Consider the following 27,647-nt stretch of genomic DNA (forward strand, 5'->3'; position numbering starts at 1 on the left):
TTGCATTTCATTCTGCAAGTGGTTTTCCAACACAGTTAGGACTTGGAAGGTAGGGAACACAGAAGAGAGGTACAGGTCTGATTACGAGGTCAAGAAAAGATTAGAGTGGCCTTGCAGAATGGTCTAGGTGATGGATATTACGGTGGAAAAGCACAAATTTATGCTCTAGAACAGGGATTGACACACTTTTTCTGTAAAGGCCAACCGGGCCATACAATCCTTTTTGCAACTACTCAACTCTGCTGTTTTAGTGTGTGCAAAAGCAGCCGTAGACAGTACATAAATAAATGTGTGGCTTTGTTCTGATGAAACTTTATTTAAAATAATAAGCAACAAGCTAGATTTGGCCTGTGGCCTCTAGTTTGCCAACATCTTCTCTAGAAGCCTTGGGTTCCAATTCTGCTACTTATGAGGTTGTACTCTTTACTTCTCCATAAACTCATCTGTAAAATGGGGTTAATGATACCAGTGCTGCCTATTCACAGGCAGTGAAGATGGCCTGAACACTGGGAAAGGCATTTACAACTCATAAACTCTATAGCTCTGTGCACAGGGTGGGTATCAAAAGACATACAATTTTAGAATCAGAGGGAGCCTCATTATTAATATTTCTCAACATCTTTGCTTTTGAAATAAAGCCACGATTCACAGAGCTTAAGATAGATGTTAACAGAGATTGGATTAGTGGTTACTAGAGGGCAAGGGGGGAGGGAGGAAGGTGAAAGGGGTGATTAGGCACAGGTGTGTGGTGATGGATTGTAATTAGCCTTTGGGTGGTGAACATGATGTAATCTACACAGAATTCGAAATATATTACGATGTACACCTGAAAGTTGTATAATGTTATAATCCAATGTTACTGCAATAAAAAAATAAATAAAAAGATAGATGCTAAAGGTCACACAGTTGACAACAGATTCAAAACAAAAATGCCATTGTAATGGGTAGAAACAGTCATGAAAAGAGACAGTGGCTCATGGAGCTACTTTTCTAAATCATGGGTTTTTACATCCCTTCCTTTGTAACATGGCAGGAAATATCAGCTATTTCCTCTCCTACTTAGAAGATGCCCTGAGAAGCAGTGAAGCTGTTTTCTCCCCAGGGGAGGATGACTCTCTGCGTTAGTCTGAGCCTAAAGTTGTAGTATGGGCCTGAGAGTGCCTTTGTGTGCCATATGTCTGCTTTGGTCACAGACCAGGCTGAGGTAAGAGAGAAGGAATATGCAAGTAGGTGGTTGGCCCTTGGTGGCTGGACCTTCCTGGCCATCTGCAATTCACAACAATTTGAGGGACAGAAAAGCCAGAGAAGTGGTGTCTGTGGGAAATTTTGCCCAGGACCTACATACCCTCTGCATTTATCCAGACTATTTAATGGAAATTGTCTGGTCCTGGAAGGATTCCACATGATACAAGCTTGGGTCATTGTAGGGAAAGTTTCTTTCTTGGGCAACTATTACTGCAATAGGACAGGCACTGTGCTCACTTCCCCTGAGCCTCTTCTCTAGATCTCACTATAAGAGAGGGATGGCCTGCCCTCTTCCTTCACTGCGGCCCACCTGTGAACAAACTGAGGAAATTCAGTCACTCCTAAGATGATGCTGTATTAAAGGAATCATTGAGATTTAGTTAACATGTTCTAGTGGGTAAAAAAGGGTAGGAGTAAGGAAACTAGAATCTAGTCTTGGGTCTGTCATTGAACGAATGTTAGGTCTTGTGCCAATCTCTTCCCATTTCTGCATCTTAGTTTTCCAAATTGTACACCAAAATGATTAAGCTAGATGATACATAAGGTCTTCAAAGCTCCCAAATTGTTTGTATTTCTACAATTCTATGATTCAGTTCTGTTGATAATATTTCTATTTACTTATTCATGAGCTATTTTTGTTGAGCATTCCCTAGGTCTAAAGAAGCTTTTCCAAAAAGTTGAAGTCACTGCCACTGTTGAAATGCCTAAAATCCACTTGAGTAGACAAGGCAGAATATGATGAATACCCAGCAAATAGCAAATCAATACGTGCAAAGGATGAATCAGAAATCCTGGTAGCCCGGAATGGTCAGGGGACGTTTCTTAGAAAAGGTCAAACTTCACCCACTGTAAAATTTGATCTCAGCATTAAGTGACAAAGTAAGAAGATGCTGCATTTTTAAGGGTTGGTAGAACTTGGAAATGCGAGAAAAGCAGGGTGCAAAGGTAAATACTAACAAATTTTCCATCTTGGAGTCGGCCAGTTGGAGGAGAGTACTTAACGAGGAGAATCAGAAGGTAAATTTGCATAAATAGTTTGGCACATGTCGAAGGATGTCTTTGAGTGCCAAAATAAGAAACTTGGATATTTTTTTCTGGGGGGAGTCACAGTCAGGATATTCCTGGATAGTTGAATTAAATGATAACAGCCATGTACAAAGATTATTTGACAGTATCATATTGAATAGATTGGAAAAAAGGAAGCTATGTAAAGCAAAGAATATTTGGGCAGCTATAAAAAAACACAGGTATGCAGCAATAAAGTGCTCATAGTGGTAAGAACAGACAGATATAAGAAACATTGCTGATGAAGAATTGACGGAAATTGTCTATCTTACTAGAACTTAAGTCAAGGAAGAGAATTATTCCAGGGTTTTGTGATGAAAATAACTCAACTGCCCTGCATATAGTTTTCTTATTTTTTGATATGCGTAGACTGTTAGTGTATAATCCTAGGTGTTAACATTGTGTGCCAAAGCATTTATTTTATCCACAGGTGTCACCACATAGTACCACCCACAAGTAAAGGATTCTGGCAGGATTTATTTCTCTGTAAAGATTTAAGGACTATATTGACTTCTAATTTGAAACATGTGCTGAACTGCACCTATTTCTCGGGTTATTAATTTTGAGATCATTCTTTTTCCATCTTTACCAATATCCTACTAATGTCTTATGACTCCCCCTCATGATGAGGTAACCTGGTCTATGTCATTTGTTCTGTTAATTTTGTTAAAGCCTCAATCTCCATTATTTTTTTCATACAATTCAATGGCTTTTAATATATTCACAGAGTCACGTAACTATCACCACAATTAATTTTAGAACATTTTCATCACCCCATAAAAACTCTATAACTATTAGCAGTCACTTACCCCAACTCCCACAGCCTTAGGCAAACACTAACCCAATAATTCTATCTCTACGGATTTGCCTTTTCTCAATATTCCATACAAATATAGAATTATACACTCTGTGGTTTTTTATGACTGGCTTCTTTTACTTAGCATAATGTTTTCAAAGTTCATCCATTTCCTAGCACATATCAGTACTTCATTCCTTTTTCTGGCCAAATAATATAAATTGTATTGCTACACAACATTTACTTATTCACTGATCAGTTGACAGACATTTGAATTGTTTCCTTCTTTTGACTGTTACTAATAAAACTGCTATAAAAATTGTTTACAAATTTTGTGTGTACATATATTTTTATTTTTCTTGGATATATACTTAGCTGTGTGTGTATGTATATTTTTATTTTTCTTGGATGTATACTTAGCTGTGTTGGGTCATATGGTAACTCTGTGTTTAACCTCTAAGGAACTGCCGAACTTCCAAAGATGCACCATTTTACATTCTCATCAGCATCTTATGAGAGTTCCATTTGCTTCATTTCCTCCCCAACAGTTGTTAATGTCTTTTTGATTATAGCCATCCTAATGGGTGTGAAATGGTATCTCAAGGTGGTTTTTCTTTGCATTTCCCTGATGGCTAACGATGTTGAGAATGTTTTCATGAGCTTATTGTCCATTCATGTATCTTCTTTGGGAAATTTTCTGTTCAGATCCTTTATCCGTTTTTCATCGTGTTATTTGTCTTTTTTATTATGGAATTGTAAATGTTCCTTATATATTCTAGAGACAGATATATGATTTGCAAATATTTTTTCCCTTTTGTGGGTTGCCTTTTCACTTTTTTGATGATATTCTTTGAAACACAAAATATTTTCATTCTGCTGAAGTCCAATTTGTCTAATTTTTCTTTCAATGCTTGTCTTTCTGGTGTCATATCTAAAAGGCTATAACTAACCATAGGTCCTAAAATTTACTCATGTATTTCAGAGTTTTATAGTTTTAGAGCTTTTGCTTACATTTATAATTCATTTTGAATTAAATTGGAGAGTTAAAGAAAAGTAATAATACTAATGATAATGACAATAATAATAATAACTGTAAGTATTGACTGCCTATTATGCACTATGGACTGTTTTAAACGTCGTCTCGTATAATTCCCACAACCACCTTGCCTAGGAAGGTACTATTGAAGAAAGAGAGAAACGAAAAAATGCGGTGCAGAGAAATGAAGGAACTTTCCCAAGGTCACTTAGCCAGGAAATGGCAAAATGAGCTTTAAAGCTAGACAAGGGAGACTTAGAGATGGGCCTATAGATCGTAATACGCTAGACCCTCAAATAATCAAAAATTCCCCAATGTCCCAAAGTAATTGATTTGAGTTCATTTCTCCTTCATGTGTACAAATGTTTTCTCACCATGTTGTGACTCAAATGAGGAAGAACCTTGGTGTTGAGGTAAATTGTTTCATATTAATCAAGGAGAACCCACAAAAGCTGATAACAGTATTCTGAGTTTTACTCCAGGGTTTCAAAGAAGAAACCAGCATTCCTTCTCCACAGGATTTGTCAAATCAGTGAATGGAAGGACCCACAATGGTGCTACGTATATAAAAGCTGGATCTGGGGGCTGGCCCAGTGGTGCAGTCGTTAAGGTCTGCGGTCCACTTCAGTGGCCTGGAGTTCTCGGTCCAGATCTTGTGTGCGGACCTAGCACAGCTTGTGAAGCCATGCTGTGGTGATGTCCCACATACAAAATAGAGGAAGATTGGCACAGATGTTAGATCAGCAACAGTCTTCCTCAAGCAAAAAGAGGAAGACTGGCAACTGATGTTAGGTCAGGGCCCATCTTCCCCCGCACACACACATGCAAAGCTGGATCTGGATATGTATTTTGGAAATATCATGGCTTTTGAAGTCAAATAGCATGAATTCAGTGTGTGACATGGGCTAGTATCTTAACCTCTATGAACTGTCCTCTGTGGGATGGAAGTAATAAAACACTCAGGATTGTTATGAGAATTTACGGATAATAGAACTGCCTGGCACAATGCCTACCACATAGAAAAAGTTCAGTAACAGTTACTTTTACTTTTCTTATGATGGTGGTTATTGTCTCCAAGTAGGAAATGGATTCCAAAACATGACTAAAAACATGTTTAACTCCCACATGGAATGGCAAACAGGAGTAATGTTGTATACCTTTCAGTAAAGTTAGAAAAAAATGTACTACTTTCTGGAAGCTGAACCCTACTTTCCATCTGCGTTATCTCCTGACTTGATTGGTTGGGTGCCTACAGCCCTTTTGCATTAAATTTCATGTTGATTTTTATGATCCCATTATTATACGTGATATCTGAGTGCTCCAACTCCTGAGCCCCTCTCTGTCCCCCTCCCTGTTGTGATATGAAATAAAGTTCACAGCAGCATTATGATAGATAGGTCGGCCAGAATTCAGAAGTGGGGGTTACGCACTAAACAGGTGGAAGCATTCCAAAAATGTATATTCTTTATGTCCATATATAAAAACTGAATTAAATTTAGGGCAAGCCAAAACATGTTCCAGCTTGAGTTCCTAGAGCGTGAGGCTTCATAATGCTGTCCCCCATCTCCCCCTTTCCACTTGACGAAGAAATCATAAACAGAGCCAGGGGAACTAGGGTCTTGGTTGGGGCTTGGTTCTCAAGAAAGATGGAGATCTGGCCTTTCAGCATCCTTTTTTTATTGTTTGTTTTTCAGGGGACAGGAGATGCTCTTCTCTGAAATGGGTTCCTGTCTTTACAGACTTCCTCCAGGACCAACATCTGTGTCCCATTATGATCCAGTCTTTGGCCTGTCTGTTTTGTTTGTAAACCCTCTGGGGCCTTTTAATGTTGACCCTTAATATGAGCTCAACTTAACATTAGGAAAGGATGTTCAACGAACTTTTACTCCTAGAAACTTCTAAAACTGTCCACCAATCTGTCTTTCATCCTCACGTACCCACCTCCCATGAACATGACCATGTGGGCTGAGCAGGTCTAATCCAGAGGTTCTTGGGGAAATTGGATTCACTGGGATGTAGGGGGCTAGTCATTGTGAGGTTAGAAGGAAACCTGAGGACCAGTTAAGTCAGTGTTTCTCAACCAGAGATGCTTCTGGACCCAGTGAAACCCAAGAGCAGTCTATGGACGCAGATACTTATCAAAATGTTTAAGAACTACGGTTTCCATAATCCTCATTCCCACCAGCAAATATGACAAGCTACCTCCTGCCAATCTCTTCTGTCAAAGGCCAACAGGGCAGTCACCTCAGATGTGGAACTTCACTTTTCTTTCCTTGGTCCCTTTGTACGCCACAAGAATTCTTGACGTTTGCTATACCGCCCCAGCCAGTCTCTCCCTCCCAGTGGATTCTTAGAGCAATTTCTTTATCTTCAACAGAGTTAATTGTTCCAATGCATTGATGCTAAGAATTGCAGGCCTACGAGTATTCCAGCCCAGACCAGGGGAGTCAGGACCCCATCCTACCGCACAGGTGGCTGCATTGAAGCGTTAGGTGAAAGTAAAGCCAGCCTTCTGGGGCCCACATGATGGGTGTCTGGGGGACCTGTAAGGATCTATTGATTAAACAAACGGGTGGCATTAGATTGTATCACATGCCGCTGTCTTTTATTGTGCTATAAAATGGCTCATTTGGGGAGAAATGTGATTTAAAATTTTCTGCTCTGATCAAATAGCTGTCCTAGTGCTTTTAAACATAATTCAGTTGCTCCTTCTCCTTCCTACTCTTATGCCCTATACCCCAGCTTTTTTCCTTTCTTTCTCTGCTAGGCTTGAAGTCAAACCTACTAGTTCTGTCAATACTAATTGTGTGACTTTGGGAAATGCTTACTAAACTCTCTGAGGTTCAGTTTTTGGATCTCTAAAACTGGTATAATCATACCCATCTCATAAGAATATTCAGAGTTTTAAATGAAACCCGGTATGGAAAAGACACAGTCTTGCCTTGTTTCTGTGCTTAATAGGTGTTCAGTTTATGTGAATTCTTTTCTCCTTCTCCTTTCCAAAAAGTTCCATTGCAGATTATGACTGGAGACATCCATGGCCTGATGTTTCAACCCTTGTGGGGACAGGAATTAAGATGACTAAGTGGTAATGGTCCTTATTCACGGATGTTCCCACTGTCCCCTTAAAGACTTCCCTGAACAGGGGAGAGGGTGCTGAGGATGGAGATGACAGAACAAAATCGGTTTCAGGACAATGAGATGGAGCAATGTTAGAAGCTGAATTGTGTCGCCTGCAAATTCGTCTTTTGAAGTCCTAACCTCCAGTATTTCAGCACGTGTCTGCATTTGGAGATAGGCCTTTAAAATTGGTAATTAAGTTAAAATGAGGTCATTAGGTTGGGCTTCAATCCAATATGACTGGCATACTAATAAGAAGAGAAGATTAGGACACACAGATAAGCACAAGCACAGAGGGAAGGCCACATGACAACACGGGGAGAAGACGCCATCTACAAGACGTGGAGAGAGGCCTCAAAAGAAGCCACAATTGGGAGAAATTGTGACAGGTCTCCAGAATTACCAGAAAATAACTTTCTATTTCATTTAAATTTAAGCCACCCTGTCTGTGGACTTTGTTTTTGCAGCCTTAGCAAACTTATACAACCAGGAACCCATGGCCTATGTTTCTGTAATTGTAAAATTAAGGTCAGCTGTAGGAAGAGAAAGCGGAAATGCTTAGATTACGAAAGGAGCAGAGTTTAGAAACACGAAGGGGGATTCTTGGGCAAAATGAGTTGTTCAATGACCAGTGAATGGTCTGACTGACTGTCCTGGTTAGAAAACCCAGGCCAAGCATTTGAAAGCAAGACACACTTGAAGCCCACAGGCTGGTGTCAGTCAGGCCTCTGCATAATGCTTTTTCAGCAGCTGCTGAGAATTATCCCTGCCTTTTAATCCTCTCATTTCAGAGTTGTTTCAGGCAGATTATTCCTAAAAACCTCATGTAATTAATATCAATTATTTAGATTGGCTGCTTTAGTCAGTGTCAGATTTTTCAGCAGAAGATGTTATTACTATTCTTACTGTTAATTACTGTGTCGAAAAGCCCAGATGACAATTGGCCTTAAAAATGAGAAAATCGAGGTTTAACTATAGCAAAAGTTTATGAACAGGAAAACTTGGAATTGGAATCACCGTTCTTTATGAAATGGGTTACCTTCTGGTAGTTTCTTGGGCTACACGATGTGGGGTTTGGAGACAAACTGCCTGGTTTGATTCCCAGCTCTGCCCCCTATTAGCTACGTAACCTTGGCCACACGTTGCTCTCCCTGTGCTTGTTTTGGGGTTAATGTTAAGGTCCACTCAATGAGGTTGCTGTGAAGTTTAAATGAGTTAACACAGGTGAAGCGTCCAGAGCAAGTACTGGTGTTACAGGCTCTTAACATCAGCCCTGATATCAGTTCCCCTACATTGAACCCAGCGTATATGGGGTTAAAACTAAAACCCACCACCCCCTTTCCTGCTTCTCTCGCTCCACTCATATGTAAATACCTGTTTCTTTAAACTTGGACTCTTTGAGCTTTACAACTAGATGGGAGCTACAAATTGTTAAAAGCCCAGGTGGCCTGGAGTTGGAGGCACACTAAAGTTTAGCTAATCATGTGTCCTTGAGTTTGCCAGGAAAGCCGCTGTCTCAAGAGTATCAAGGAACGGAGGCTTCCCAGACCTCAACTCCTCCTCGACTCCTGGCGCTCTAACCCACCTCAAACAAGAAGAGGAGACAATGGCGAAGGACGCCCACCTGCCATCCTCCTGTCTCACCCTCCCCCCTGCCTTGCTGCAAGCAGCCTTTCAAGGCCAAACGCAGGCTGGTGGGAAAGCACCGAGCTGCACAAGCTACATATTCCCCCCTCCCCTCCCCAAAACCCCAAATAAAAATCCCTACCCATTCCTTATCAGGGAGCTAGCAATTTTTGAGGCATGAGCCCTTGCTTTGCTCCCTGTGCCTGGCATGGTAAAAACCTTTCCTCTTCCACTCAAGACTCTGTTCTCGTTATTTGGATTGGCATCGGGTTCAGAGACCGAACTTTCGGTTACACTGGCACATAGTAATTTCCAAACGCGTGAGAGATCTCATCATTAGTATCGTTATTATTACATTCAAGAAAGTATTCCAAGGGGCAACAGTATAGTGTGGCGGATAAAGAGTCAGACCAACTGAGACCTCAACCTCAGCTCTGTCCCTCACAGTGACTCTGAGCAAGGAACTTGAGCTCTCAGAGCCTGAGTTCTCTGCCGCACCGGAGGGCCAGGGGTGTGATGAATATTAATTACTCATGTTTACTGAGCGCATGTGACTTCCCAAGTACCCTGCTGATGACTTTACTGTGTCTACTAGGTTAACACCCTCTTCAAATTTACATGATGGGTATTGGTCTTATTTTCATTTCTTAGGCAAAAAAAATAAGGACGAGAGAGGGTGAGCGATTGGCTTGGGGTCACTCAGCTTCTCACTGGCATTGCTAGGCATTCTGACTCCAAAGCTTAAGCATTGTGCCTAAAACACCTGGCACGGCGTAGGTCTTATAAGAGGTGGTTAATAACTGTATTTTCGTTTGGTCTTAAACTGAGGGCAAATCACCCACTTCCTTGAGACGGCACCCTGCAGGAGCAAGCTCCTTCATATTTAAAGAGGAGGAGTTGATGCAAATGAAAAGTGGCATAGCCCATCGATATCAATAACTGTCTTTGATCTTATCAAGGATCGCCCAACCTTTCTCTACTTCCATCCAAACTGTTATCTGATTTCTAGCCCTTGAGCCCTGCTCCTTTGCAACTGAAATTTGTTCATACTTTTGCTAAAACATCTAGCGATCATTAGAATGAATGAATGACATATTGCCCACTTATTTATACGCATGCTGACCACAGTTGGAAAAAATAGGCTTTAGTAATTGTAGCCAATTAAAATAACTCTAATGGAGGCCCGTTTCCTCAGTGTCCTGTGCTACATAGACCTCTGAGTGAAGGTTCAGTTCGCTTTGGAATTACATTGCTCTCTGCTGGTACCATCACCCATTCTTTGAGGGAAGAAATATTTCTTAAGTTGGTACTATGTAGTAGCGGCTATTCTTGGTTCTGGGAGCATAGCAGTGACAAAAATATTAAAGCAACCTGGACCTAATAGAGATAACATTCTAGAGGAAGGAGACAGACTGTAAACAAACAAATGATTAAAATATATACAGCATGCCAAAGCTTCTAAGTCCTTTGGAAAGGCAGCATGTTGTAACGGCTGGGTGCAGACTCTGGAGACAGATGCCTTGGTTCTAATTCCAGCTCTGTCTCTGTCCACTGTATGACCTTGGGCAAGTTATTAACTTCCCTGTCCCTCTATTTTTCCATCTGTAAAATGGGGGTAATAATAATAATATCTGTCTCATAGACTTATATGAACTTAATTGAGTTAATATTTGTAATTTTACTTAAAAGAATATATGACTGTATTTTATACAAATATTTGATAAATGTAGGGAAAAATTAACCAAGGAAAGACATAGTGAGTGTTAAAGAGGATGTTATACAGTTTGTTGTAGAGAAGTCACTAAGGAGGTATTGTTTAGCTCCTAGTATTGTTTAGTTGGGAGAAATGCTTTCTAAGCAGAGGGGATTAGAAGAGCCAATACTCTGACTTGGAAATCTGCTAGATGTCCTAGAATTACAGCATAGATATGAGACATAAGAGAAAAGCAAAAGTCAAAGATGGCTGCAAGGATGTTGGCCTAAAGAGGAAGAAGTGAGATGAGAAAATTGGGATGCAGCAGGTTTAGGATGGGAGGAAGACGGAGAGCACGTGTTAAGTTTGAGGTGTGTTGGGAATCTTTATGGAGACATAGGCAGCTGCAGGAATCTGGAGTTCAACAGAGAAGCTCATGTTGGAAATATACATTTTAGGGTCATTGCATATAGATGGTGTTTAAAGTTAAGAGACAGTATGGGAACACCAAGCAAGTGAGAGTAGATAAGAAAGAGGAGCAAGAATGAAGTCTGGGGTCACCCCCAAATTAGAGATTGAAGAAATCAGCTAAGGCCACTGAGAAATGGCTAGCACAATGGGAAGAAAACCAAGAAAGCAATGTCCTGGAAGCAAAGTGAAGGGGAAAAACGCGTATGCATTAGGAAGGAAGGATCAACTTCCCTAAACGCTGCTGACAAGTCAAGTAAAATTAAGGTTGAGAAGTGGCCGCTGGAGTTAACAATATAGAGGTTATTGGCAGCATTGATAATCATGGTTTTGGTAGAGTGGGGACAGATACCTCACTGAATTTAAGACACTTATTTTAAGAGATAATTGGAGGAGAGGAATTAGAGACAAAACATATAGGCAACTCCTTCAAAGAGTGTTGCTGCCACAGTAAGAGGTGGGGAGTCAGAGTGTAAGTGCTAAGAGTGGGTATCTATGGTGCTGAGTTCTCCTATGGTTGCATCACTCTTCTCAATGAAGTAAGAATCGAGAATATAAGCTGAGAGGAAGAGTTAGGGAGAAGATACTGGAGGTTTGAAGAAAAGAGTGAAAGTCCAAAATTGTTCTGGAGAGAGAGAGAGTGAGTGGACCAAGGGTTTGGCATCAGATTGCTGGGCACTAGCAAGAGCCCACTTGAAGTTCATATCTATGTATTTAAAGTGATACAAGTCAGAGCGCTTGTGTGCTTTCCTACAGCCATGTTCTATAGTTAGGAAACATTCATGAAGTAGACAGAGAGTTGGACTTAACTATGCTTCTGGGTTTTGCTAACTGTATGTGATGAAGGGAAAGATGAGCAAGGGAATTAAGAGTATACATAAAGGGTGATTTTTAATGAAAGACAATGGAATTTAAGATGGAAAGGAGAGAAGAAAGAACATCAGGAAGAGAAATAGCGTAAAGGTGTGCTCAAGATTATATTGAAGTCAAGCTACATGAAAGAATGATTTGGAATGAAAAGAGATGGTGATTAGAGGGTGGAGTACATAGAGCTATGATTGTGGAGGGGTTGTGGTTATTGGTAATGACTGGGCCTATATTGTGAACATGGAAATAGGTGGCTGAGGCAGTGTGGAGAACAAAATCAATGGGGAAAATTGCTCAAGGAGTTGAGATGCTGAGGTTTTGGAAAGGTCACTACACGTCTATCAAAATTATCAATTAATAAGAGCAGTGTTGGAGACAAGGACAGCCTGGAGGAAAAAAATCTTCCAGAAACTAAGGTGAATGACACAGGATTCAGGAAATGATTGAAACAAGGAGGAGTTGTTCTTAATAAAAATCTGATGTCAAGAGGTTCAAATCTAGAGGCTCTAGAATGAGAAGACAGGGATAGATCGAGAATGATCTGGAGGGACAGGGAGGACCAAGGAGGATGCCAAGCAGTAGTAGGGCCGTGGGAGAAACACACCCACCACGTAAGAGGGCTTCAAGGAAAGCAGTTCTCAGGGGAGACAGGTTCCAGTTAGAGTGAGGAGTTCAAGAGGAAATTCAGAGAAAAGTTCAGAGTTATAGGAGATTCAGCTGCCAATGGACTTGGAATTCTAGGGAGTGCAGTAGCAGGGTTTCAGAAGTTGGGGAGTGGTGGAAACAGGGAATAGAAGAGGGGACAAGCAGAACCTTATGGGGATTGGAGTGAGGGGGGGCAAGGGTGACCTGAACATCTGCAGTTACTTATCATATAAACAGGAATATGGGGCAAGAAGAGATTACTCCCAATGGACTCAAGGGAGATAATAGTGAATATTAGGGGCAGACAGATTTATAGGCTGATACTCCTGTATCTCTATGGGTGGAGACCCGGAAGTGGGGAAAACGTGGTCTTAGTCCCCTGGCACCCAGATCAATCTCAATCACTGGTGGGGAGGGGCGGATTCACTCAGTGTGCAGAGCTCCCCTCTGACAACTGTGAAAGGAAGCGAGGAGGTGGGTGGAAGCTGGGCATCACTCCGTGCACACAGGCTCCTCTTAATACTCATCAGTGGAGTGTGAATAAATTCATGCAAAGCTGCAGAGACTAATGGAGCCGGGCACCCATTGACCTACCTGCTGGTGGTTTGGAGGCTGAAAGTTTTCACACTGTGGTTAAATAGACTTCACAGCTGGCTGTGTTGTAGTGAGAACTCTTTATGGAGGAGAAATGCCACTGGCAATCAATCAAAAGCAGAAGTCTGTAGCTCGGGGGATGTGTTTAAGCAGATCCCTTGGGCAGTGGCCGCAGGAAGATAAAAACTCTTCTCGCAGTGAAATGTCATGGGCTTCAAGTTTTCACATATGCCCCAGGGCCTGAATTCCTCTGGTCTCCCCAAACCCCAGGTTCAGGAGACATTGCAATACCATTCATTTTTGTGTTTCTCCTTGTTGGCTCTTCGCCGATTCCTTCTGAGGGTAGCAAATAGCTGAATCCAAGGAAGTTGCAGTGTCCTGTGTTTACTGTTCATGCTAATTTGGCTCTGCTGCCAAGTGTCTGCAATTCCTGGTGTTCTGCAGGATCGAAATACATCGGTGGCTGGACAGGTAGATGACAAGTGGAATCATCAGGCAGGCTAGGCTGTCAGAGCTATAAGTGGGAGGAGAGCTGATGGAGAACACTGACAGGCAGGGAAGAAAGAAAAGCGACAGAGAATGAATTCCCTAAGGGGCCATTAGCACATCATGAAAACATACCCTAGTGAAACAACAGCCCTGAGTTCTAAAGACAATTCTCAATTAAGTCCTCAGATGGTTTGCTGCGGAAGAGTTGATGAATTGGTTTATTCCCCATTGCTATCTGCAAAGTACCTTCAAACACCGACGTCTCCATCTGTTTCATTAATAAATTAACTCAAATCCATAAAATTAGCAAAGAAACAGCAACTGGGCTGTGATAAGTGACCATAAGTCATTCCTGGAGTATCCTTCTTGGGAGGCTCTTTTGGGGTCAAAACTGAAGAATCAAAGGTATTTTCAAGGACAGAATTTATTTCGAGTTCCCATTTTCTTTTTACTATGTGAAATATGGCTAAAAGACCAGGATTAGAGGAAAAATAAATTGATTGCATTGTATTTTCTTGTCATACTCAAAAGGTAACTACTAGAACTCCAACAGGACACTGGCCCAAAGACAGCTTTGCACTGGGAGATGCAGCTTCACGCGGAAATCCTTAAAATAACTCCTGGTCCGTTTCTCCTTATCTTATAAAAACATGGATGAGTGCAGCTCAAGTCAGCTGCATTTACTACGTTGTGGTCTGGGTTTGGATGAGAGTCAAAGCCAAGAGTAATGGGCATTGTTGGGGGACCCTTGTCCTCTGTCTTCCACAGGAGGGGAATTTTGTCTCACTCTCCAAAGGGAAAAGCGGTTGATTTTGTTGGCCCTGCCAAGTGGAATAAAATAAAAAAAGGAGAAATGATTGGAGGATTTGCCAAAACAGAGCTCCTTGGTGACCTTAGCAAGAGAAAATTTTATGGAGTGATAGGGACTGAAGTCAGATGGGGGCGGATTGAAAAGTATGGGAAAGGAAGAATTGGAGACAGCATGTGTAAACAACGCTGGAGAAGTCCGGCTATTAAAAAAGAGGAGAAATGAAGCAACAGCTTGAATGAGGAAGAGCCACTGGTCCTTGAGTGAGGCAAGGTTACAACGAGATACTGGAGCTTGTTTGTGTGCAGATGGGAATAATCCAGAAGGCCGACTAGGAGAAAGTGACGATGTGGGAGAGTGGGGAAGAAACTGAGGAAGGAAATCTTTGAGAAGGCCAGAAGAGAGGGATTCCTTCAATAAGAGGAAGAACACTGAATGACAAAGGAAGAAAAAAGAAAATGAGAGAGTGGTAGGACTTCCCCATCCCAGCTGCATGCCAATTAAGACAGTGCAGAGCTGTTGCTAAATTTTGGTAGATATTTATACACAGAGAGATATTCATTGTTGATCTGAGCTTTGACGCTTGCTTAATTCTGGGCATCGCTCATATTTGTAAACCTTCCATTTGTTACTCGAATTTTGATTTCTTGAAAACACGGGCGGGGAGCTTGCAAAAGAATTATGCCCTTGTGATAAACTGTTTATTATAAACTCTTCACTTCTTAGGGGGAAAAAAAATGCATTTTGCATTTTTTAAGAGAGCAGCAAGAGAATAGGGCAGGGAGAATATTATCTCTAAAAGCTTATGCATCATCCTCTTAAAATGTTAATGTCCCATTTCCAGCTGAACAAATAAACCTCTACTCCTTGGATGCAACTAGTTCTAATGAATGTGAGTGCCAGGCTCGAAAATAAAGAACCCGCTTTTGATTGCAAAAAACATCTTTCATACGGAAAAAAAAAATTGTCATTATTTAAAAATTGCTCCACTAATGCGCCACGAACAAAGGACAGTTAACTTGAAAAGACCAAACAGCTTTTATTTTTGAGCACTTTATTTTCAATGGGATTATAAACGAGCTCCTCATGAAACTCTTCAAACCGCAGAACACCAGGATGAAATACTGCACTGCTTTGGCCCGCTTATTGTCCCCCAGAGCTGGTTTTGTTTTGCTTCCTTAACACAGTTGTGAATTGTTGTTGTTGTTGTTGTTGCTGGAAAAAGGAAGGGGCATACGGATGCTGTTGTCTTCTATAGCTTACAACAGAAAGGAGAGTTAAAGCAAATGGGACTATGTTTCACTATCCAAGCTAAGAAAGGCTTCAAGGAAAACATCTGAGACAGCAGCACAGAAATTCATTTGAGCATCGTAATACTAGAAGGTGACTTGAAGATGATTCAAGTATGACACTAGCACTGAGGGTGAGTTTGCCTCTCTTTTCTCGGCCATTCTGTTTCCTGATTTTGATTGAAATAAATGCAGCAAAGGTAAAGTTACTGCCGAAGCTGTTTTGCATTTTTAGAGAATAAATGCGAACACGCATATACATATTCACATAAATGTCCTCGAGAGAAGTCTCTTCCTGAAAAGACCTGTAGCCTAATTTTGAGACTTGTGGTTTGGAGAAGATTGAGAAGAACTTTCCTGTTATTAATATGGAGCCAGGCCAGCTTGAGGTCAGGCATTCAATCATAATTCTGAGGTCCACAGGTGGCTAAGAGGATCATACAACTTTGTTTAGCTCAACCCACAAGCCAGGGAAATATATGCTCTTTACCCTTGGGGTGAAAAACTAGTTCTTAGGATGAAATGATACCCTCATCCCAAATTGCCCTTGGATATCCTCAAAGGAACACACAAGTATCTAAATATGGATCAGCTCCACCTATGCACGCACATAGCATTCTCTCTTATTCCTTCTATAGTATTCACTCCATTTTGCTTCATGTCCTTCCTTGGTAAACTCCTAGTACAGTGTAAAGGAAATGGTGGTCCTCCTCCAATATTTCCTTAGATTTTCTTGAAATGTATTCACACTATGTATAGACACAAATGTACAATTCACCCAAGGCTCTAAAAGTCACAAGGCTGGCAAAAATACATTCTACCTGAGAAACGAGACAGACCACTGTGTTCCTTATGCTGGCTATATATACACGAGCCAAGGAAGAGAAGCTTTCTAGTTATGTCCATGCAGTGATAACACAAGGAATGAGTCAACTGTCAAATTCAATCCAACAAATTTTTAGTCCAAGTACAAAATAAAACGAGGTGGGAAGAATTAGTTAGTTGTCCTAATATATCCTCTAAAAACTTACCAAAATTTTTTTAAAAATAAATCAACTCATATCTGTTAGAATGGCTACTGTCAAGAAGACAAGAGATAACAAGTGTTGGCAAGGATATGGAGAAAAGAGAACCTTCGTGCACTCTTGGTGAGAATGTAAATTGGTGCAGCCACTCTGGAAAACATTATAGAGGTCCCTCAAAAAATTAGAAATAGAACTACCACATGATCCAGCAATCCCACTTCTGGGTATATATCCAAAGGAAATGACAACAGGATATTGAAAGGATATATGCACCTTCATGTTTATTACAGCATTACTCCCAATAGCCAAGACATGGAAACAACGTAAGTGTCTGTCAGTGGATGAATGGATAAGGAAGATGTGGTATATATATATAAAATGAGTTGTTAGCCATGAGAAAGAAGCAAATCCTGTCACTTGTGACAACACAGATGGACCTTGAGGGCAGTATCCTAAATGAGATAAATCAGACAGAAAAAGACAAATACTGTACCATGTCACTTATATGTCGAATCTAAAAAACTGAGCTCACAAAAACAAAAAGTGGAACGGTGGTTACCAGAGGCTCGAAGGTGGGGGAATGGGGTTGATGTTGGTCAAAGGGTAGAAACTTACAACTAGAAGATAAATAAGTTCTGGAGATCTAATGCACAGTATAGTGATTATAGTCAACAATACTATATTATATACTTCAAAGTTCCCAAGAGACTAGATCTTAAATGTTCTCACCATAAAAAAGAAATAATACTTAAGTGACATAATAGAGATTTTAGCTAACACTACAGTAGTAATCCTAACGCAATATATAAATGTGTCAAATCAGCACATTGTACAACTTAGATTTACACAATGTTATATGTTAATCATATTTCAATACAAAATAATAAAAGACAAAAATCCATTTGTGGTGGTTCTAACCATCTCTTTCCACTCCTTCTCTGTCCTAAACAGTTGGTTATTTTCCCAAATTTCCTGTTGGCATCAGCGAGATAGTATGGAGCTCAGAGGGGTCATAGAAAGGCAAGCTCCTCTCTGGGATTTTGACTGATAAAACATGGAAGGTTAAGTTAGAGATGGAAGCTGAAAGCTGAAGAGCACTTGACAGCAGCCTAATCAATGACATTACCATATCTACAGAAAGAATGTGCCAACTGAAGCAGGTGGGTGTTAAGACCCAAACACACACACACACACACACACACACAAAGAGATCCATAGAGACCCTGAAGGGTGAAATCCCATTCACCTCCCAGCAGGATCCTAGGGAGAGTATCACAGGAAGTCCCATGAAAGGACCTTTCTTTGGGACAGGCTGGATGTGAAGTGAAGCTCTCCCCTTCCCTCCACTCACCCATGTCCCCAGACCTCACACCTCCAACTCCTCCTCTTCAAGGCAACACACTTTGCCTCGCTCACCTGTACCTGAAACAGAAGTCAGTCTGGGCTTACCCATTTCTCTTACTCTTCATTTCTAGAATTCATCAATTTCTATTGATGCTCACTTGAAAACACCCATTTCTGTCCCTGACCTGTTTACCCTGAGATCCATCTCTGCCTTTCCCTACTCTGCTGTTGGAACCTCATCTGGCACGTCTACTGCATTTCCCACGCCCTCCTGTCAATTGGCTTCTAGACTGGATTAGTCATTGGGAAGGTTGGAAGACCTGGGAGACCAGAGTGTAGAAGAAGGGGGAAGCTGGGGCATCGTGGCCCCTGCTCTGTGCCTAGGAAATGCTTCTAGCTGCAGTCCGTCTTCTCCAATGCTTCAGACGTTCAGCTTCCTCCTGACAATCCCTTGTCTAGGTCATCCCGGCTGCTGGCTCTAAAATACACCTCCTTCCTTTGTTTCTGCAGCCAGGGGTGGCATTGCCACCTGCCCGTGACTAATTCTGGGTTGCCTCAAGTCCTCTTTTAGCTTTGCAGCATTGCCATCACCCGTGTAGCCAATATCCCTCAATAAGTTTCCCTCTGACTTAAATATACATGTTTTATTTATTTTTTAATTTTGAGATTTGCCCTTGACATACCATGTTGTCATCCTGTCCCATTCATTTTAACTGTTAGTGCCATGTTGCTGGTCCGCGTAATATCAGTGCCTTCTCAGGAAAGCAGCCTTCCCAAGAAGAACGGGGTCATTGGTACAGTCTTTTGCCAATCCTACATTCATCTTTTGCTTAAGAACCTAAAGTAATCAATACGTATTTGGTGTTTGTTGAATGCTTTCTTAAAAGAGCCATTCACTGTGCTCCCACGCTTAGAGCATCGCAAACGTGATCTCATTTAATCATCACAACCACCCCATGAGGGAGATGCTATTGTCACTGCCTTTTCCAGATGTGCAGACAATGTAGTCCTGCTCGCCTCAGTCGACCCGATGCATCCACTGTTCTATAAGGAGTGATGCATGTGTCAACCTCTGCTCCTTTGCATAGGGTGCCCCACCCCGGTGTGCCCTCTTTGGCTCTAACCTCACCCACACCAAACCTCTTTCTTGCTGAGTCCCTTTCTCTGTTAAGCATCCTACCACAGAGTCTCCCTTCTCTGAACTTCAAGAGCACTGTTTTCTAAACTTATTTTGCCAGAGAGTATATTCAACTGACAGTTTCCTGGAAGTGACAAATAATAAAGGCATTCCTCTGCTTAAAGAGGCTGTTACCCAACTCTCCCAGGAGGAGGCCACTAAGACATTGAGGGGTTTTGGAGAGCAGTTTGACAGTCACTTTTTAAAGCACAAATTCTCTAGGTCAAACATTTATACCCACAGACCTGTGAGGTGAGTCACAAGCAATTTGCGACCAATTGTATTTTAAGTATCAAGTTTGAAAATGATTTTCTCTGCTACTCTTTTTTTCAAAAATGTTTTTCAAATTCAAATAGATGTGGAAGTACATGCTTTGCACGTGTTTTTACTTGATTTTGCGAAGTCAGAGACCGTGTGCTGCTTTTGTCTCTTCTTGCCCTCCGCACAGTGCTCTGTGCAGCAGATGCTTACGAAGTACCCACTGCTTTCTTGGAAAAGGACAGTGAGAGTCTCGGGGTTGAGGTGGACACTTGCTGCTTTTGGCTGCCCAGCCCTCTCCCCTTGGGTTGATAACAGCATGCCCTCATCCCTTTGGAGAATTTCCTCTTCCTCTTGTGTGCAGTCTTGATGGGATGGCAAAACAGGGCTCTCTGCCCAATCTTAGCCAAGGAATATTCTTCTGATCGAAAACAGGCTACGTGGGCACTCTCATGAGTGGAGTAACCACTGTCTAGGAAGAATTGGCCTCCTGCAATTCTTGTCAAGTAACTCCTTTCTTGACCCTACAATTCCCTTAATTTCTGCCCTCCTTTTTTCTGGTTCAGCAAGCTTTCGGTTCTGTGTGTTAATCATCCCCATTCCAATAAATTCCTTTTATCATAAGTCATAACCAGAGGCTCTTCTTGTTGCAAACAACCAAAGAACCCTGACAATTAATTGCAACTATCTTATATGTTCTAGCTGTAAGTGCCCCATCAGAGGCAAGTCTTTTCACAAAGTGGGAAGGACAAATAAAGCCCAGAATCCAGCTTGCTTTAATCCAGCAGATTTGATATTCTCATCCCAAGATATTTGCTGGGGAATTGAAGCTGTGCACAAGCATGTTTCAGCAGGGTACAACCTGCACAACCATATGTGGTGGCCTGAAGAGTCCCCTCGATTGCTGAAGGCAGCTTGGTTTTAACCCAATTCATCCCTGCAGATGCAGAAGTGAGTGGGCTCAGAGAAGATGCAAAAAAAAAAAATAGGTCCAAAATATATGGCCCAACTGGAAGCAAATTGTTTGGCTGAACTTTGGAGCATAACTTGTCCAAAGACTATTCTGAGTCGGAAATTTCTAAAGCTAGAGCATTAGAACCATCTTGTTATAACTACACAGGGGATGGAAATTGGGCCCTGGGACCCTTGATCAGCAATTTGGCAGTGATGGATTTTCCTTCTGGAGCCCTAGTTCGTTACTTGACCCACCTGATTACCATATACAGTCGGATCTGATGAGCTGGCACACTGGGGAGTGCCTTGGGAAAGAGAATTAAGGGACAAGCAAGTTCCTCGAAAAGATTATTTTGCTGGCCTGCATAGCACACTCAGTGATGGCTATTAGTTAACACGAGCACTGGCAACCTGTTCTGCTTTACTCCACTAATGAGGTCATAGCCCAGAGGGGCTGATGAGCCCATCCTGCAATAGGACGTGTCCCAGAATTGACATTTCCCACTAATGAAGAGGAGAGTTTTCTGTGTGACTCAGGGAAGCTCTTGGCCTGTGGACCTTTCACCTGTATATGCCACTAGAAGACACAGGTTTAGGTCATGGTCTCAGTCAAGGTCTTCTAGAAAATTCTCTCACACTTTCAGAGATTCTCAAGGACACTTGTCTGGAGGTGGCATCTGGGTCAGTCATGAACTTCATTGTCCTCTCTGATGGCCTTTTTATGCCATTAAGTCTGCAAATGATGCCTCTGAGTCTATTTTCACTCAGACAGGATTATCCATTCGTGTGGTCAACGTGTCTTGTTTCAGGCTGAGCTTCTCATGCGTGAAATGCATTGTCTTTCCCTTTAAGGAGTTTACTGCCTGGGTGACCTTTATATTTGACAAAAAGGCTTTTTAATCCACCACACTGCTGCTTTCCTAAGTGGTTTCTCCTCTGACTGGCATTATTGAATGGACTTTCCCTGTTGACGGGCGCTATTAAGACATGCTGTCTTTTGTATTTAATCAAAAGCGTGCTTATTTTATTCACTTTTATTTTACTTTTTTAAGTTTGCTTTAAGTGACAGCGTGCACTTACACAGCATAATCACAGCAATATGTGTCAAGCACAACCACAGTATATTAACATTAGGTGCAGAATTCAGTTCATTTCTCCCGTTTTCTCAGATCCCAGATGGGAACAGTTTGGAGTTAAAAGGTAATTAGAGTAAGCCCTCCAAAATTCCTCTAGGACTCTGAGGACCTGGATTGGATGATGCCTTATTTGGCTTCCAGATTATTTGAGTGTTTTGGTGGGTGAGTATTTGTGATGAGGCCTTTGTTCCAAGCCCTTGTTTAACATAAAGAGGATTGTTCTCAGATCCCCGAACAGAACAGAGAAAACACCAGTGAATACCAAAGGCGACTGTGCTTTCTGCCTGTGGTCTGTTACCACAGCCAACAAATGCTCTGTAGAGAGCTATGTTTTGTGGAGGGTGCTAACATTTTAAAAATTAGTTTAGAGCAAACATTAGAATTTGTGGCCTAGCTTTACCATTCACTCCTTCTGTAACTTTGGACAAGTTGCTTCATTTCTCCAAGATGGCATAGCTTGTCAGCTGGCAGGAAGTTCAAGTAATGTAATACATGTAACAGAACATAGTAAAGTTTGAAGATCTAAGTATAGGTTAGTTTTAATGCTATCGTTTAGACTCTACATTAGTTAAGAGAACATGCATTCTCTCTCAAATGGGCTTCTCTTCACTAACTGTTGATAAAAAGACCAGGCTGTCTGCTAGGCATTTGACACTTGCTATTTATTTTTTCCTGGCAAATGATGAGATAGGCATTATTATCTCTGTTTTTAAATCGGGGAATCTGATGATCTGAGAGGGCAAGTGGGTTACTCATGGTCACAGAGCTTGTAAGTGACACAGCTAGGATTGAACACAAGCCTCTCTGAGCCTAACGTCTAAGTGTCTTTATTTTATATTATTTTTTTTGCCCTTCTCTTTTTTTTTAATGTGAAAAACATGTCATATAGACATGGAAACAGTTGTCCCTTGCCTTCCACTGCAGGCCTCTTGTGATCTTTCTGGATTCGATCAGCAATGATTGAGGAAGCATCAGTTCCTTATTTCATTGGCTCAGAAGAGTCAAAAGCACGACCCTGTGACAGTAATAAGGATAATGCTGCCATAATAATGAAGGCAGCACAATCAAAAGCAACCACGTTATCCAAAAAATTATCACTTTTAACAACGAATTATGACTAATTAGACTGCATAGGGAATCAAACGAAAATGTATGAAGGCTCAATTTTCCATTGAGTTGACAGTCTGACCTTTCTAGAAGTGGGAACAAAATTATTTTTAATTAACATGACTAATCATTTCCCATCGTTTGGAGGTAATTGGCGTGGTCCACAAATTGGTGTGTGGGGTGCTGCTCCCCGCTCCATGTTTACCACGGGGAGCTTTCGAGCCATGGGCCACCTCGCCTTGGGGATTCCCCACCTCAGACTCACCACAGGGAAAGCTCAAGCCCCATTTATGTCTTTTCTTTTCTTTTTTTTTTTGACTGTGCTTCTTTCCAAGGCTAAATGGAACTAATTATTTCTAGTTCCACTAGTGTCCATTTCTAGGACTGCTTTTGTCATCAAGAAACCAGCTTTCAGTGCATAGACAAGAGAAAAGCAGGATCTGTTCCTTCTCTTGTCTCCACTTCCCAGATGTTTATGAGGACTATCTTGTTCTTTCTTAGTCTGTCCCTCTGTTCCCCCAAAACCAAGAAGGAGCCAGCCCACAGACCCGCCTCCCTCTAAATATAAACCAGGATGGGAATCAATATTCTCCGCTCCATGCTCATGCCCAAGAGTATCATTGTGAGGGCCTTGTGAAACTACAGCCTGGTGGGCTCACCTTGATCCAAGCATCTTATCTTAATCCCAGTCCTGAAATATTTTTTACAGGGAGACCAAGTGGGAGTCATCTCCTTGGCCCTTTTTTGCCTGTTTTCTCAGGTCCTGGGGTAATTCTGAAGAGTTACCACAATTTTGATTAACTTCTTTCCTTTATTTGGCCATTATGATTGTTGTCAAGTATTTTGCCATTGCAAGCAAAGCTGAAGTGCATGTTCTTGTATATACATCTTTGTGTGTGTAATTTTGGGGCAAATATTTCTTGGGTATATACTAAAAAGTGGAATCGATGAATTGAGATTATTTACATCTTAAATTTTAATAGATATTGCCAGGTTGTTCTCCACAACAAGTGAATAACTTGATACTCCTACTAGCAGTGTACAAGGTTATTCACATCCTCACACTTCCACCAATACTTGATGTTATCAAACATTTAAAGATTTTTGTTAATCTAGTAGGTAAGCAGTGGTGTTTCATAATGCATTAATTTCATTTTCAATGATTAATAAGATTGAGCGTATTCTCCTAGTTCCTTGGCCACTTTAATTTCTTTTTCTATGAACTACTTCAATCTTTTGTTCACATTTCTATGGGTTCCTTCTGATGGCTGACACCTGCCTTAAGTGCCACAGCATCTGGTTGACCCTAATCTCTAATTGACAGCATGTATAAAGGTGTGAGATTTAAAGTCAGCCATATCTAGATTTAAACCCTAGTTATGCCCTTGCTTAGATGTGTGACTGGGGCAAGTTACACACTTATGCTGATCTTCTGCTTTCCTGTCTGTCACATGGGGAACATAATGCCTACTCTGCAAGGTGTGTTTGTGTATGTGTGCACACGTATGTTAAGATGAAGGTATATGTGAAATGGCCAATAGGCCATTTGGATCTAGTCAATGAAATTATCAGTTCTGCTCAGTTTTATGTTACATTCTTGCCAGGTTCCCAGCGTGGGCTCCAGCCCCTTGATTTGGTTTTACCCTATGTCCTCAGCAGTAAGGGCAGCTGACTCACATATTTTAAGAAAATCCTGGGGCTAAAGCTGATGCAGTTTGTTCTCTGCACAATCACTTAGTTCCTCTGCTTGGATTCTGAACCTGAGGCTTGGTTGGCCCTCTGAAGCCATCATATCGGCATGTGTCTTTCCTCTATGCATACCCACCTCCATTGTGCTCCGCTGTCTGAATGTCACGCTGGGCACTCAGCCGTCATCTCAGCATGACTCCCCAGTCCTCCTCTCTTCCATTGCTCTGTCACTGACACAGCCAAGACTTGACCCCACATTTTCAGATTCCTGAGCCCATGCCCTTAACCAGTGCTAATAGCTCTACAAGTATCAGTCCTGGCTCTCTGACTTAATCTCTCAGCCTCAGCTTCCTTATCGGTCCACAGAAATAAGAACGCCAAATTCACACCCCTGTTGTGGGGAGTCAGATGTATGTTTAGCACAATGTCACTCCCCACACCTAGTCTTCTTGTCTCACTCCCAAACTGTCACCAAAATAGCTTTTACTTTGTTTGTTTGTTTTATTGTAATTCCTTTGTAGAGAAGATCCTCATACACAGTGGGTTTTATTAAGATTCAGTGGGCATTGCGCTGGCTTCCTTCTAAGAAACACAACCAGAGGTAGAATGTTAAAATGATGATGAATAATTGTGATGAAAACTGAAGTATTGTTTGCTAACCATAGTCTCACATTATAGCTTTGACTAAATGTGAAATGATCTGTTCAAAGTTATTTACTGGGATTTGGGGAATGAGATTTTATAGCGATTATTAATTTTCCAGAGAGATGTATTCCCAGGCTAGATGAGAAAATTGTCTGGTCATGCTGGCTGGCCTTTTGCATGTCGCTGCATCTTTGTCCATAAAAAGGGCAGTGCTAAGGGCCAGAGGAAGGAAGTTTTGACTTTAAAAGATTGAAAAAAGATGTAGGCTCCGAAGAGGTAGATGAAATCTGACTGATGAAAGTTTTACATGATATCTAGGCGGGTTGGCACCACTATTTTGTAAAGGAATTGACGACACCTTATCCAGCAGGAGGGATGTGACCATGGATAGGTCAGGTCTCCAGGAAAGATGGTGGGAGGAATGGGGAGGGAGGTTGGGCACATCTCTATAGAAACACTATCAAATACTTCTTTCACTTTCTACTCGGTGCCTCTTCAGACAGGTTTGTCGCAGTAAGGAAATGGAGCCAGCCTAACAAGCTCTCAAGCAAATAGCTTGTTTGATTGTTTAAAAATCAATATTGCCCTTTTTACTCTGAATTTTCCAGTTACTTTGATGGCTCCTCAGCCAGAACAAAAATGGTGAAAGGGAGGTCAAGAAAAATAATGAATTTTGAGGAGTCTTTCTTTGGTCCATTTTACTTTAGAGGATAAAGGCCTTCCTTTTTCACTCTGACAAGACTATTTTCTTCTGAATTAATTTGGTCATGGAGTTACATGCTGGCTAAATGTTCGTTGATGACGTGTGAGCTTGAAAATGAGTCCCATTGGATCTCTGCTCCTCAGTACCCATGTTTCCCCCCGTCTTCCTGTCTTACTCTCAAGCTGTCCTAAAGACTCTGTGTGTGTGTGTGTGTGTGTGTGAGTGTGTGTTTGCGCCTTCTTAATTGTAGTTCCTTTCCAGCTGGAATGCAGCCTTTCCTTTCACTTGGTGCAAAGCATCCGCAAATATTTTGTAGAGGATGTGCTAATTAATGGATGTCCAAACATCTGCGGAGAAACAAGCAAAGTTGTAGTTAACACACAATAAACAAATACAGAAAGGGCGGACAGTTCGAGCACATCAAAGAGACTGCTTGGAGGAATGGATGCTAAACTCTGTCTGCACCTGTTTACTAGCACAATTTCATTTGGAAGGGAAAATGATTTTGTCTCCCTCTCTGTGTGTCTCAACTTCATGACTGATACCATAAACCTAAACCTTTCTATATTCAGCAGGGAGGGTCTCGAGGGAACTGGAGGAATGATGGTTCTGGTGGCAATCCACAGACACCGAGAAGTTTGAGTGAGGAAGCTTTCTCTCTTCCTCACGGGCATGTGCATGCACACACGAGGATTAAAACGTTGTTTCAGCCCTCACCCTTCAGCCAGCCTGAAACTATTCTTTCTCGTTCCCAATTCTCCTGGCTCTAATTAGCTCTCCATACTAAGCACCAGCAAGTCTACAAAAGCAGCACAACCACAAAAAATAATAACAGCTAATACGTATTGAGTGCCTGCAGAGCGCCAGGCCACCTTCCGAGGGCTTTACGTGCATTATCCCATCTACACTTCACAGCATCCTTTCGACTTAGGTGTGGTTACTCTCTCCATTTTACAGAGGAGAAGACCCAGGGACACAGAGGTTACATAACTTGCTCGACATCTGACCACTATTTATGGCACGGCTGCTATTCATAGTTCTTGCCCAAGCTTCGCTTGTGTAAGGGAGGAAGACATTTCCTCCACCCACTCTAGGTCTTTCTGGCTGGACAACAAATTACATTCACATGAAACAGAATAACAGGAGAAATTTAAACACAGCTTTCTAACATCTATACAGGGAAAGACCCAGAAAAACTGAGTAACTTGCATAAATGGCGGAAGCTCTCACCTTAAATAGCATCCTCAGCTAAAGACAAAGGACGATGTTATGGGTGGGGAGAATCAGCTATGGGAGATCACCAGAAAAGCCCAGTGAACAAGAGTCAGGTTCCCATGCTAATTTAAGTCCTTGCCTTCTGCACTGATCAGAGTTTCCAGAGATAAGGACATCCCCCCTTCTTCCTGGTATAGAAAGGGAGACACCTTTACAGATGGAGATTTCCTTTACAATTATAAATGTGTCTTAAAAAAGGGTAACTTCTACTTTTCAGTTTCTCTCATGTCTGCAGTTTTTAAAAATAAACAGCCCAAAATAATCCTCAAGGGATGGCCAATTCCAGTCACCCACACTTGCTAATTGATAACTTGTTCCACATTTTATCCATTGTGTTTCCTGACTCCGGACTCTCTCTCTTGTTTTGATCTTGTTCTTGCCACTTTTAACTTTTTTATCATATGATCTATCTAGCTCTTGACTCTCAGGCCTCTCTAGAGAAATTTAGCTTATATTCACCACAGCAATGGTCTGTCTCGGCCATTTATCTGTGCTAGTCAGCCTTCACAATGAAGACTGACCTCCAGCCCTGGAGCCTGTACTTCTCCAAGTCTTCTCTGTTCTCCACAAGTGGGAATAATTCCCGCCTGGTA

The 27,647-nt window shown here is 41.6% G+C and overlaps 1 long non-coding RNA gene across 1 annotated transcript in view; it reads left to right on the forward strand.

The window, feature by feature from the left end:
- The first annotated feature begins 14,688 nt into the window (after positions 1–14,688).
- The window catches only part of LOC139083192 (uncharacterized), a 37,996-nt gene continuing 25,037 nt past the window's right edge, over positions 14,689–27,647 (forward strand). Inside the window, exon 1 of the long non-coding RNA XR_011539737.1 lies at positions 14,689–15,875. This is a non-coding gene — a long non-coding RNA (uncharacterized lncRNA). The remainder of the gene's footprint in view (positions 15,876–27,647) is intronic.

The sequence above is a fragment of the Equus przewalskii genome, chromosome 1 (assembly GCF_037783145.1).
Source record: "Equus przewalskii isolate Varuska chromosome 1, EquPr2, whole genome shotgun sequence".
Classification (NCBI taxonomy): domain Eukaryota; kingdom Metazoa; phylum Chordata; class Mammalia; order Perissodactyla; family Equidae; genus Equus; species Equus przewalskii.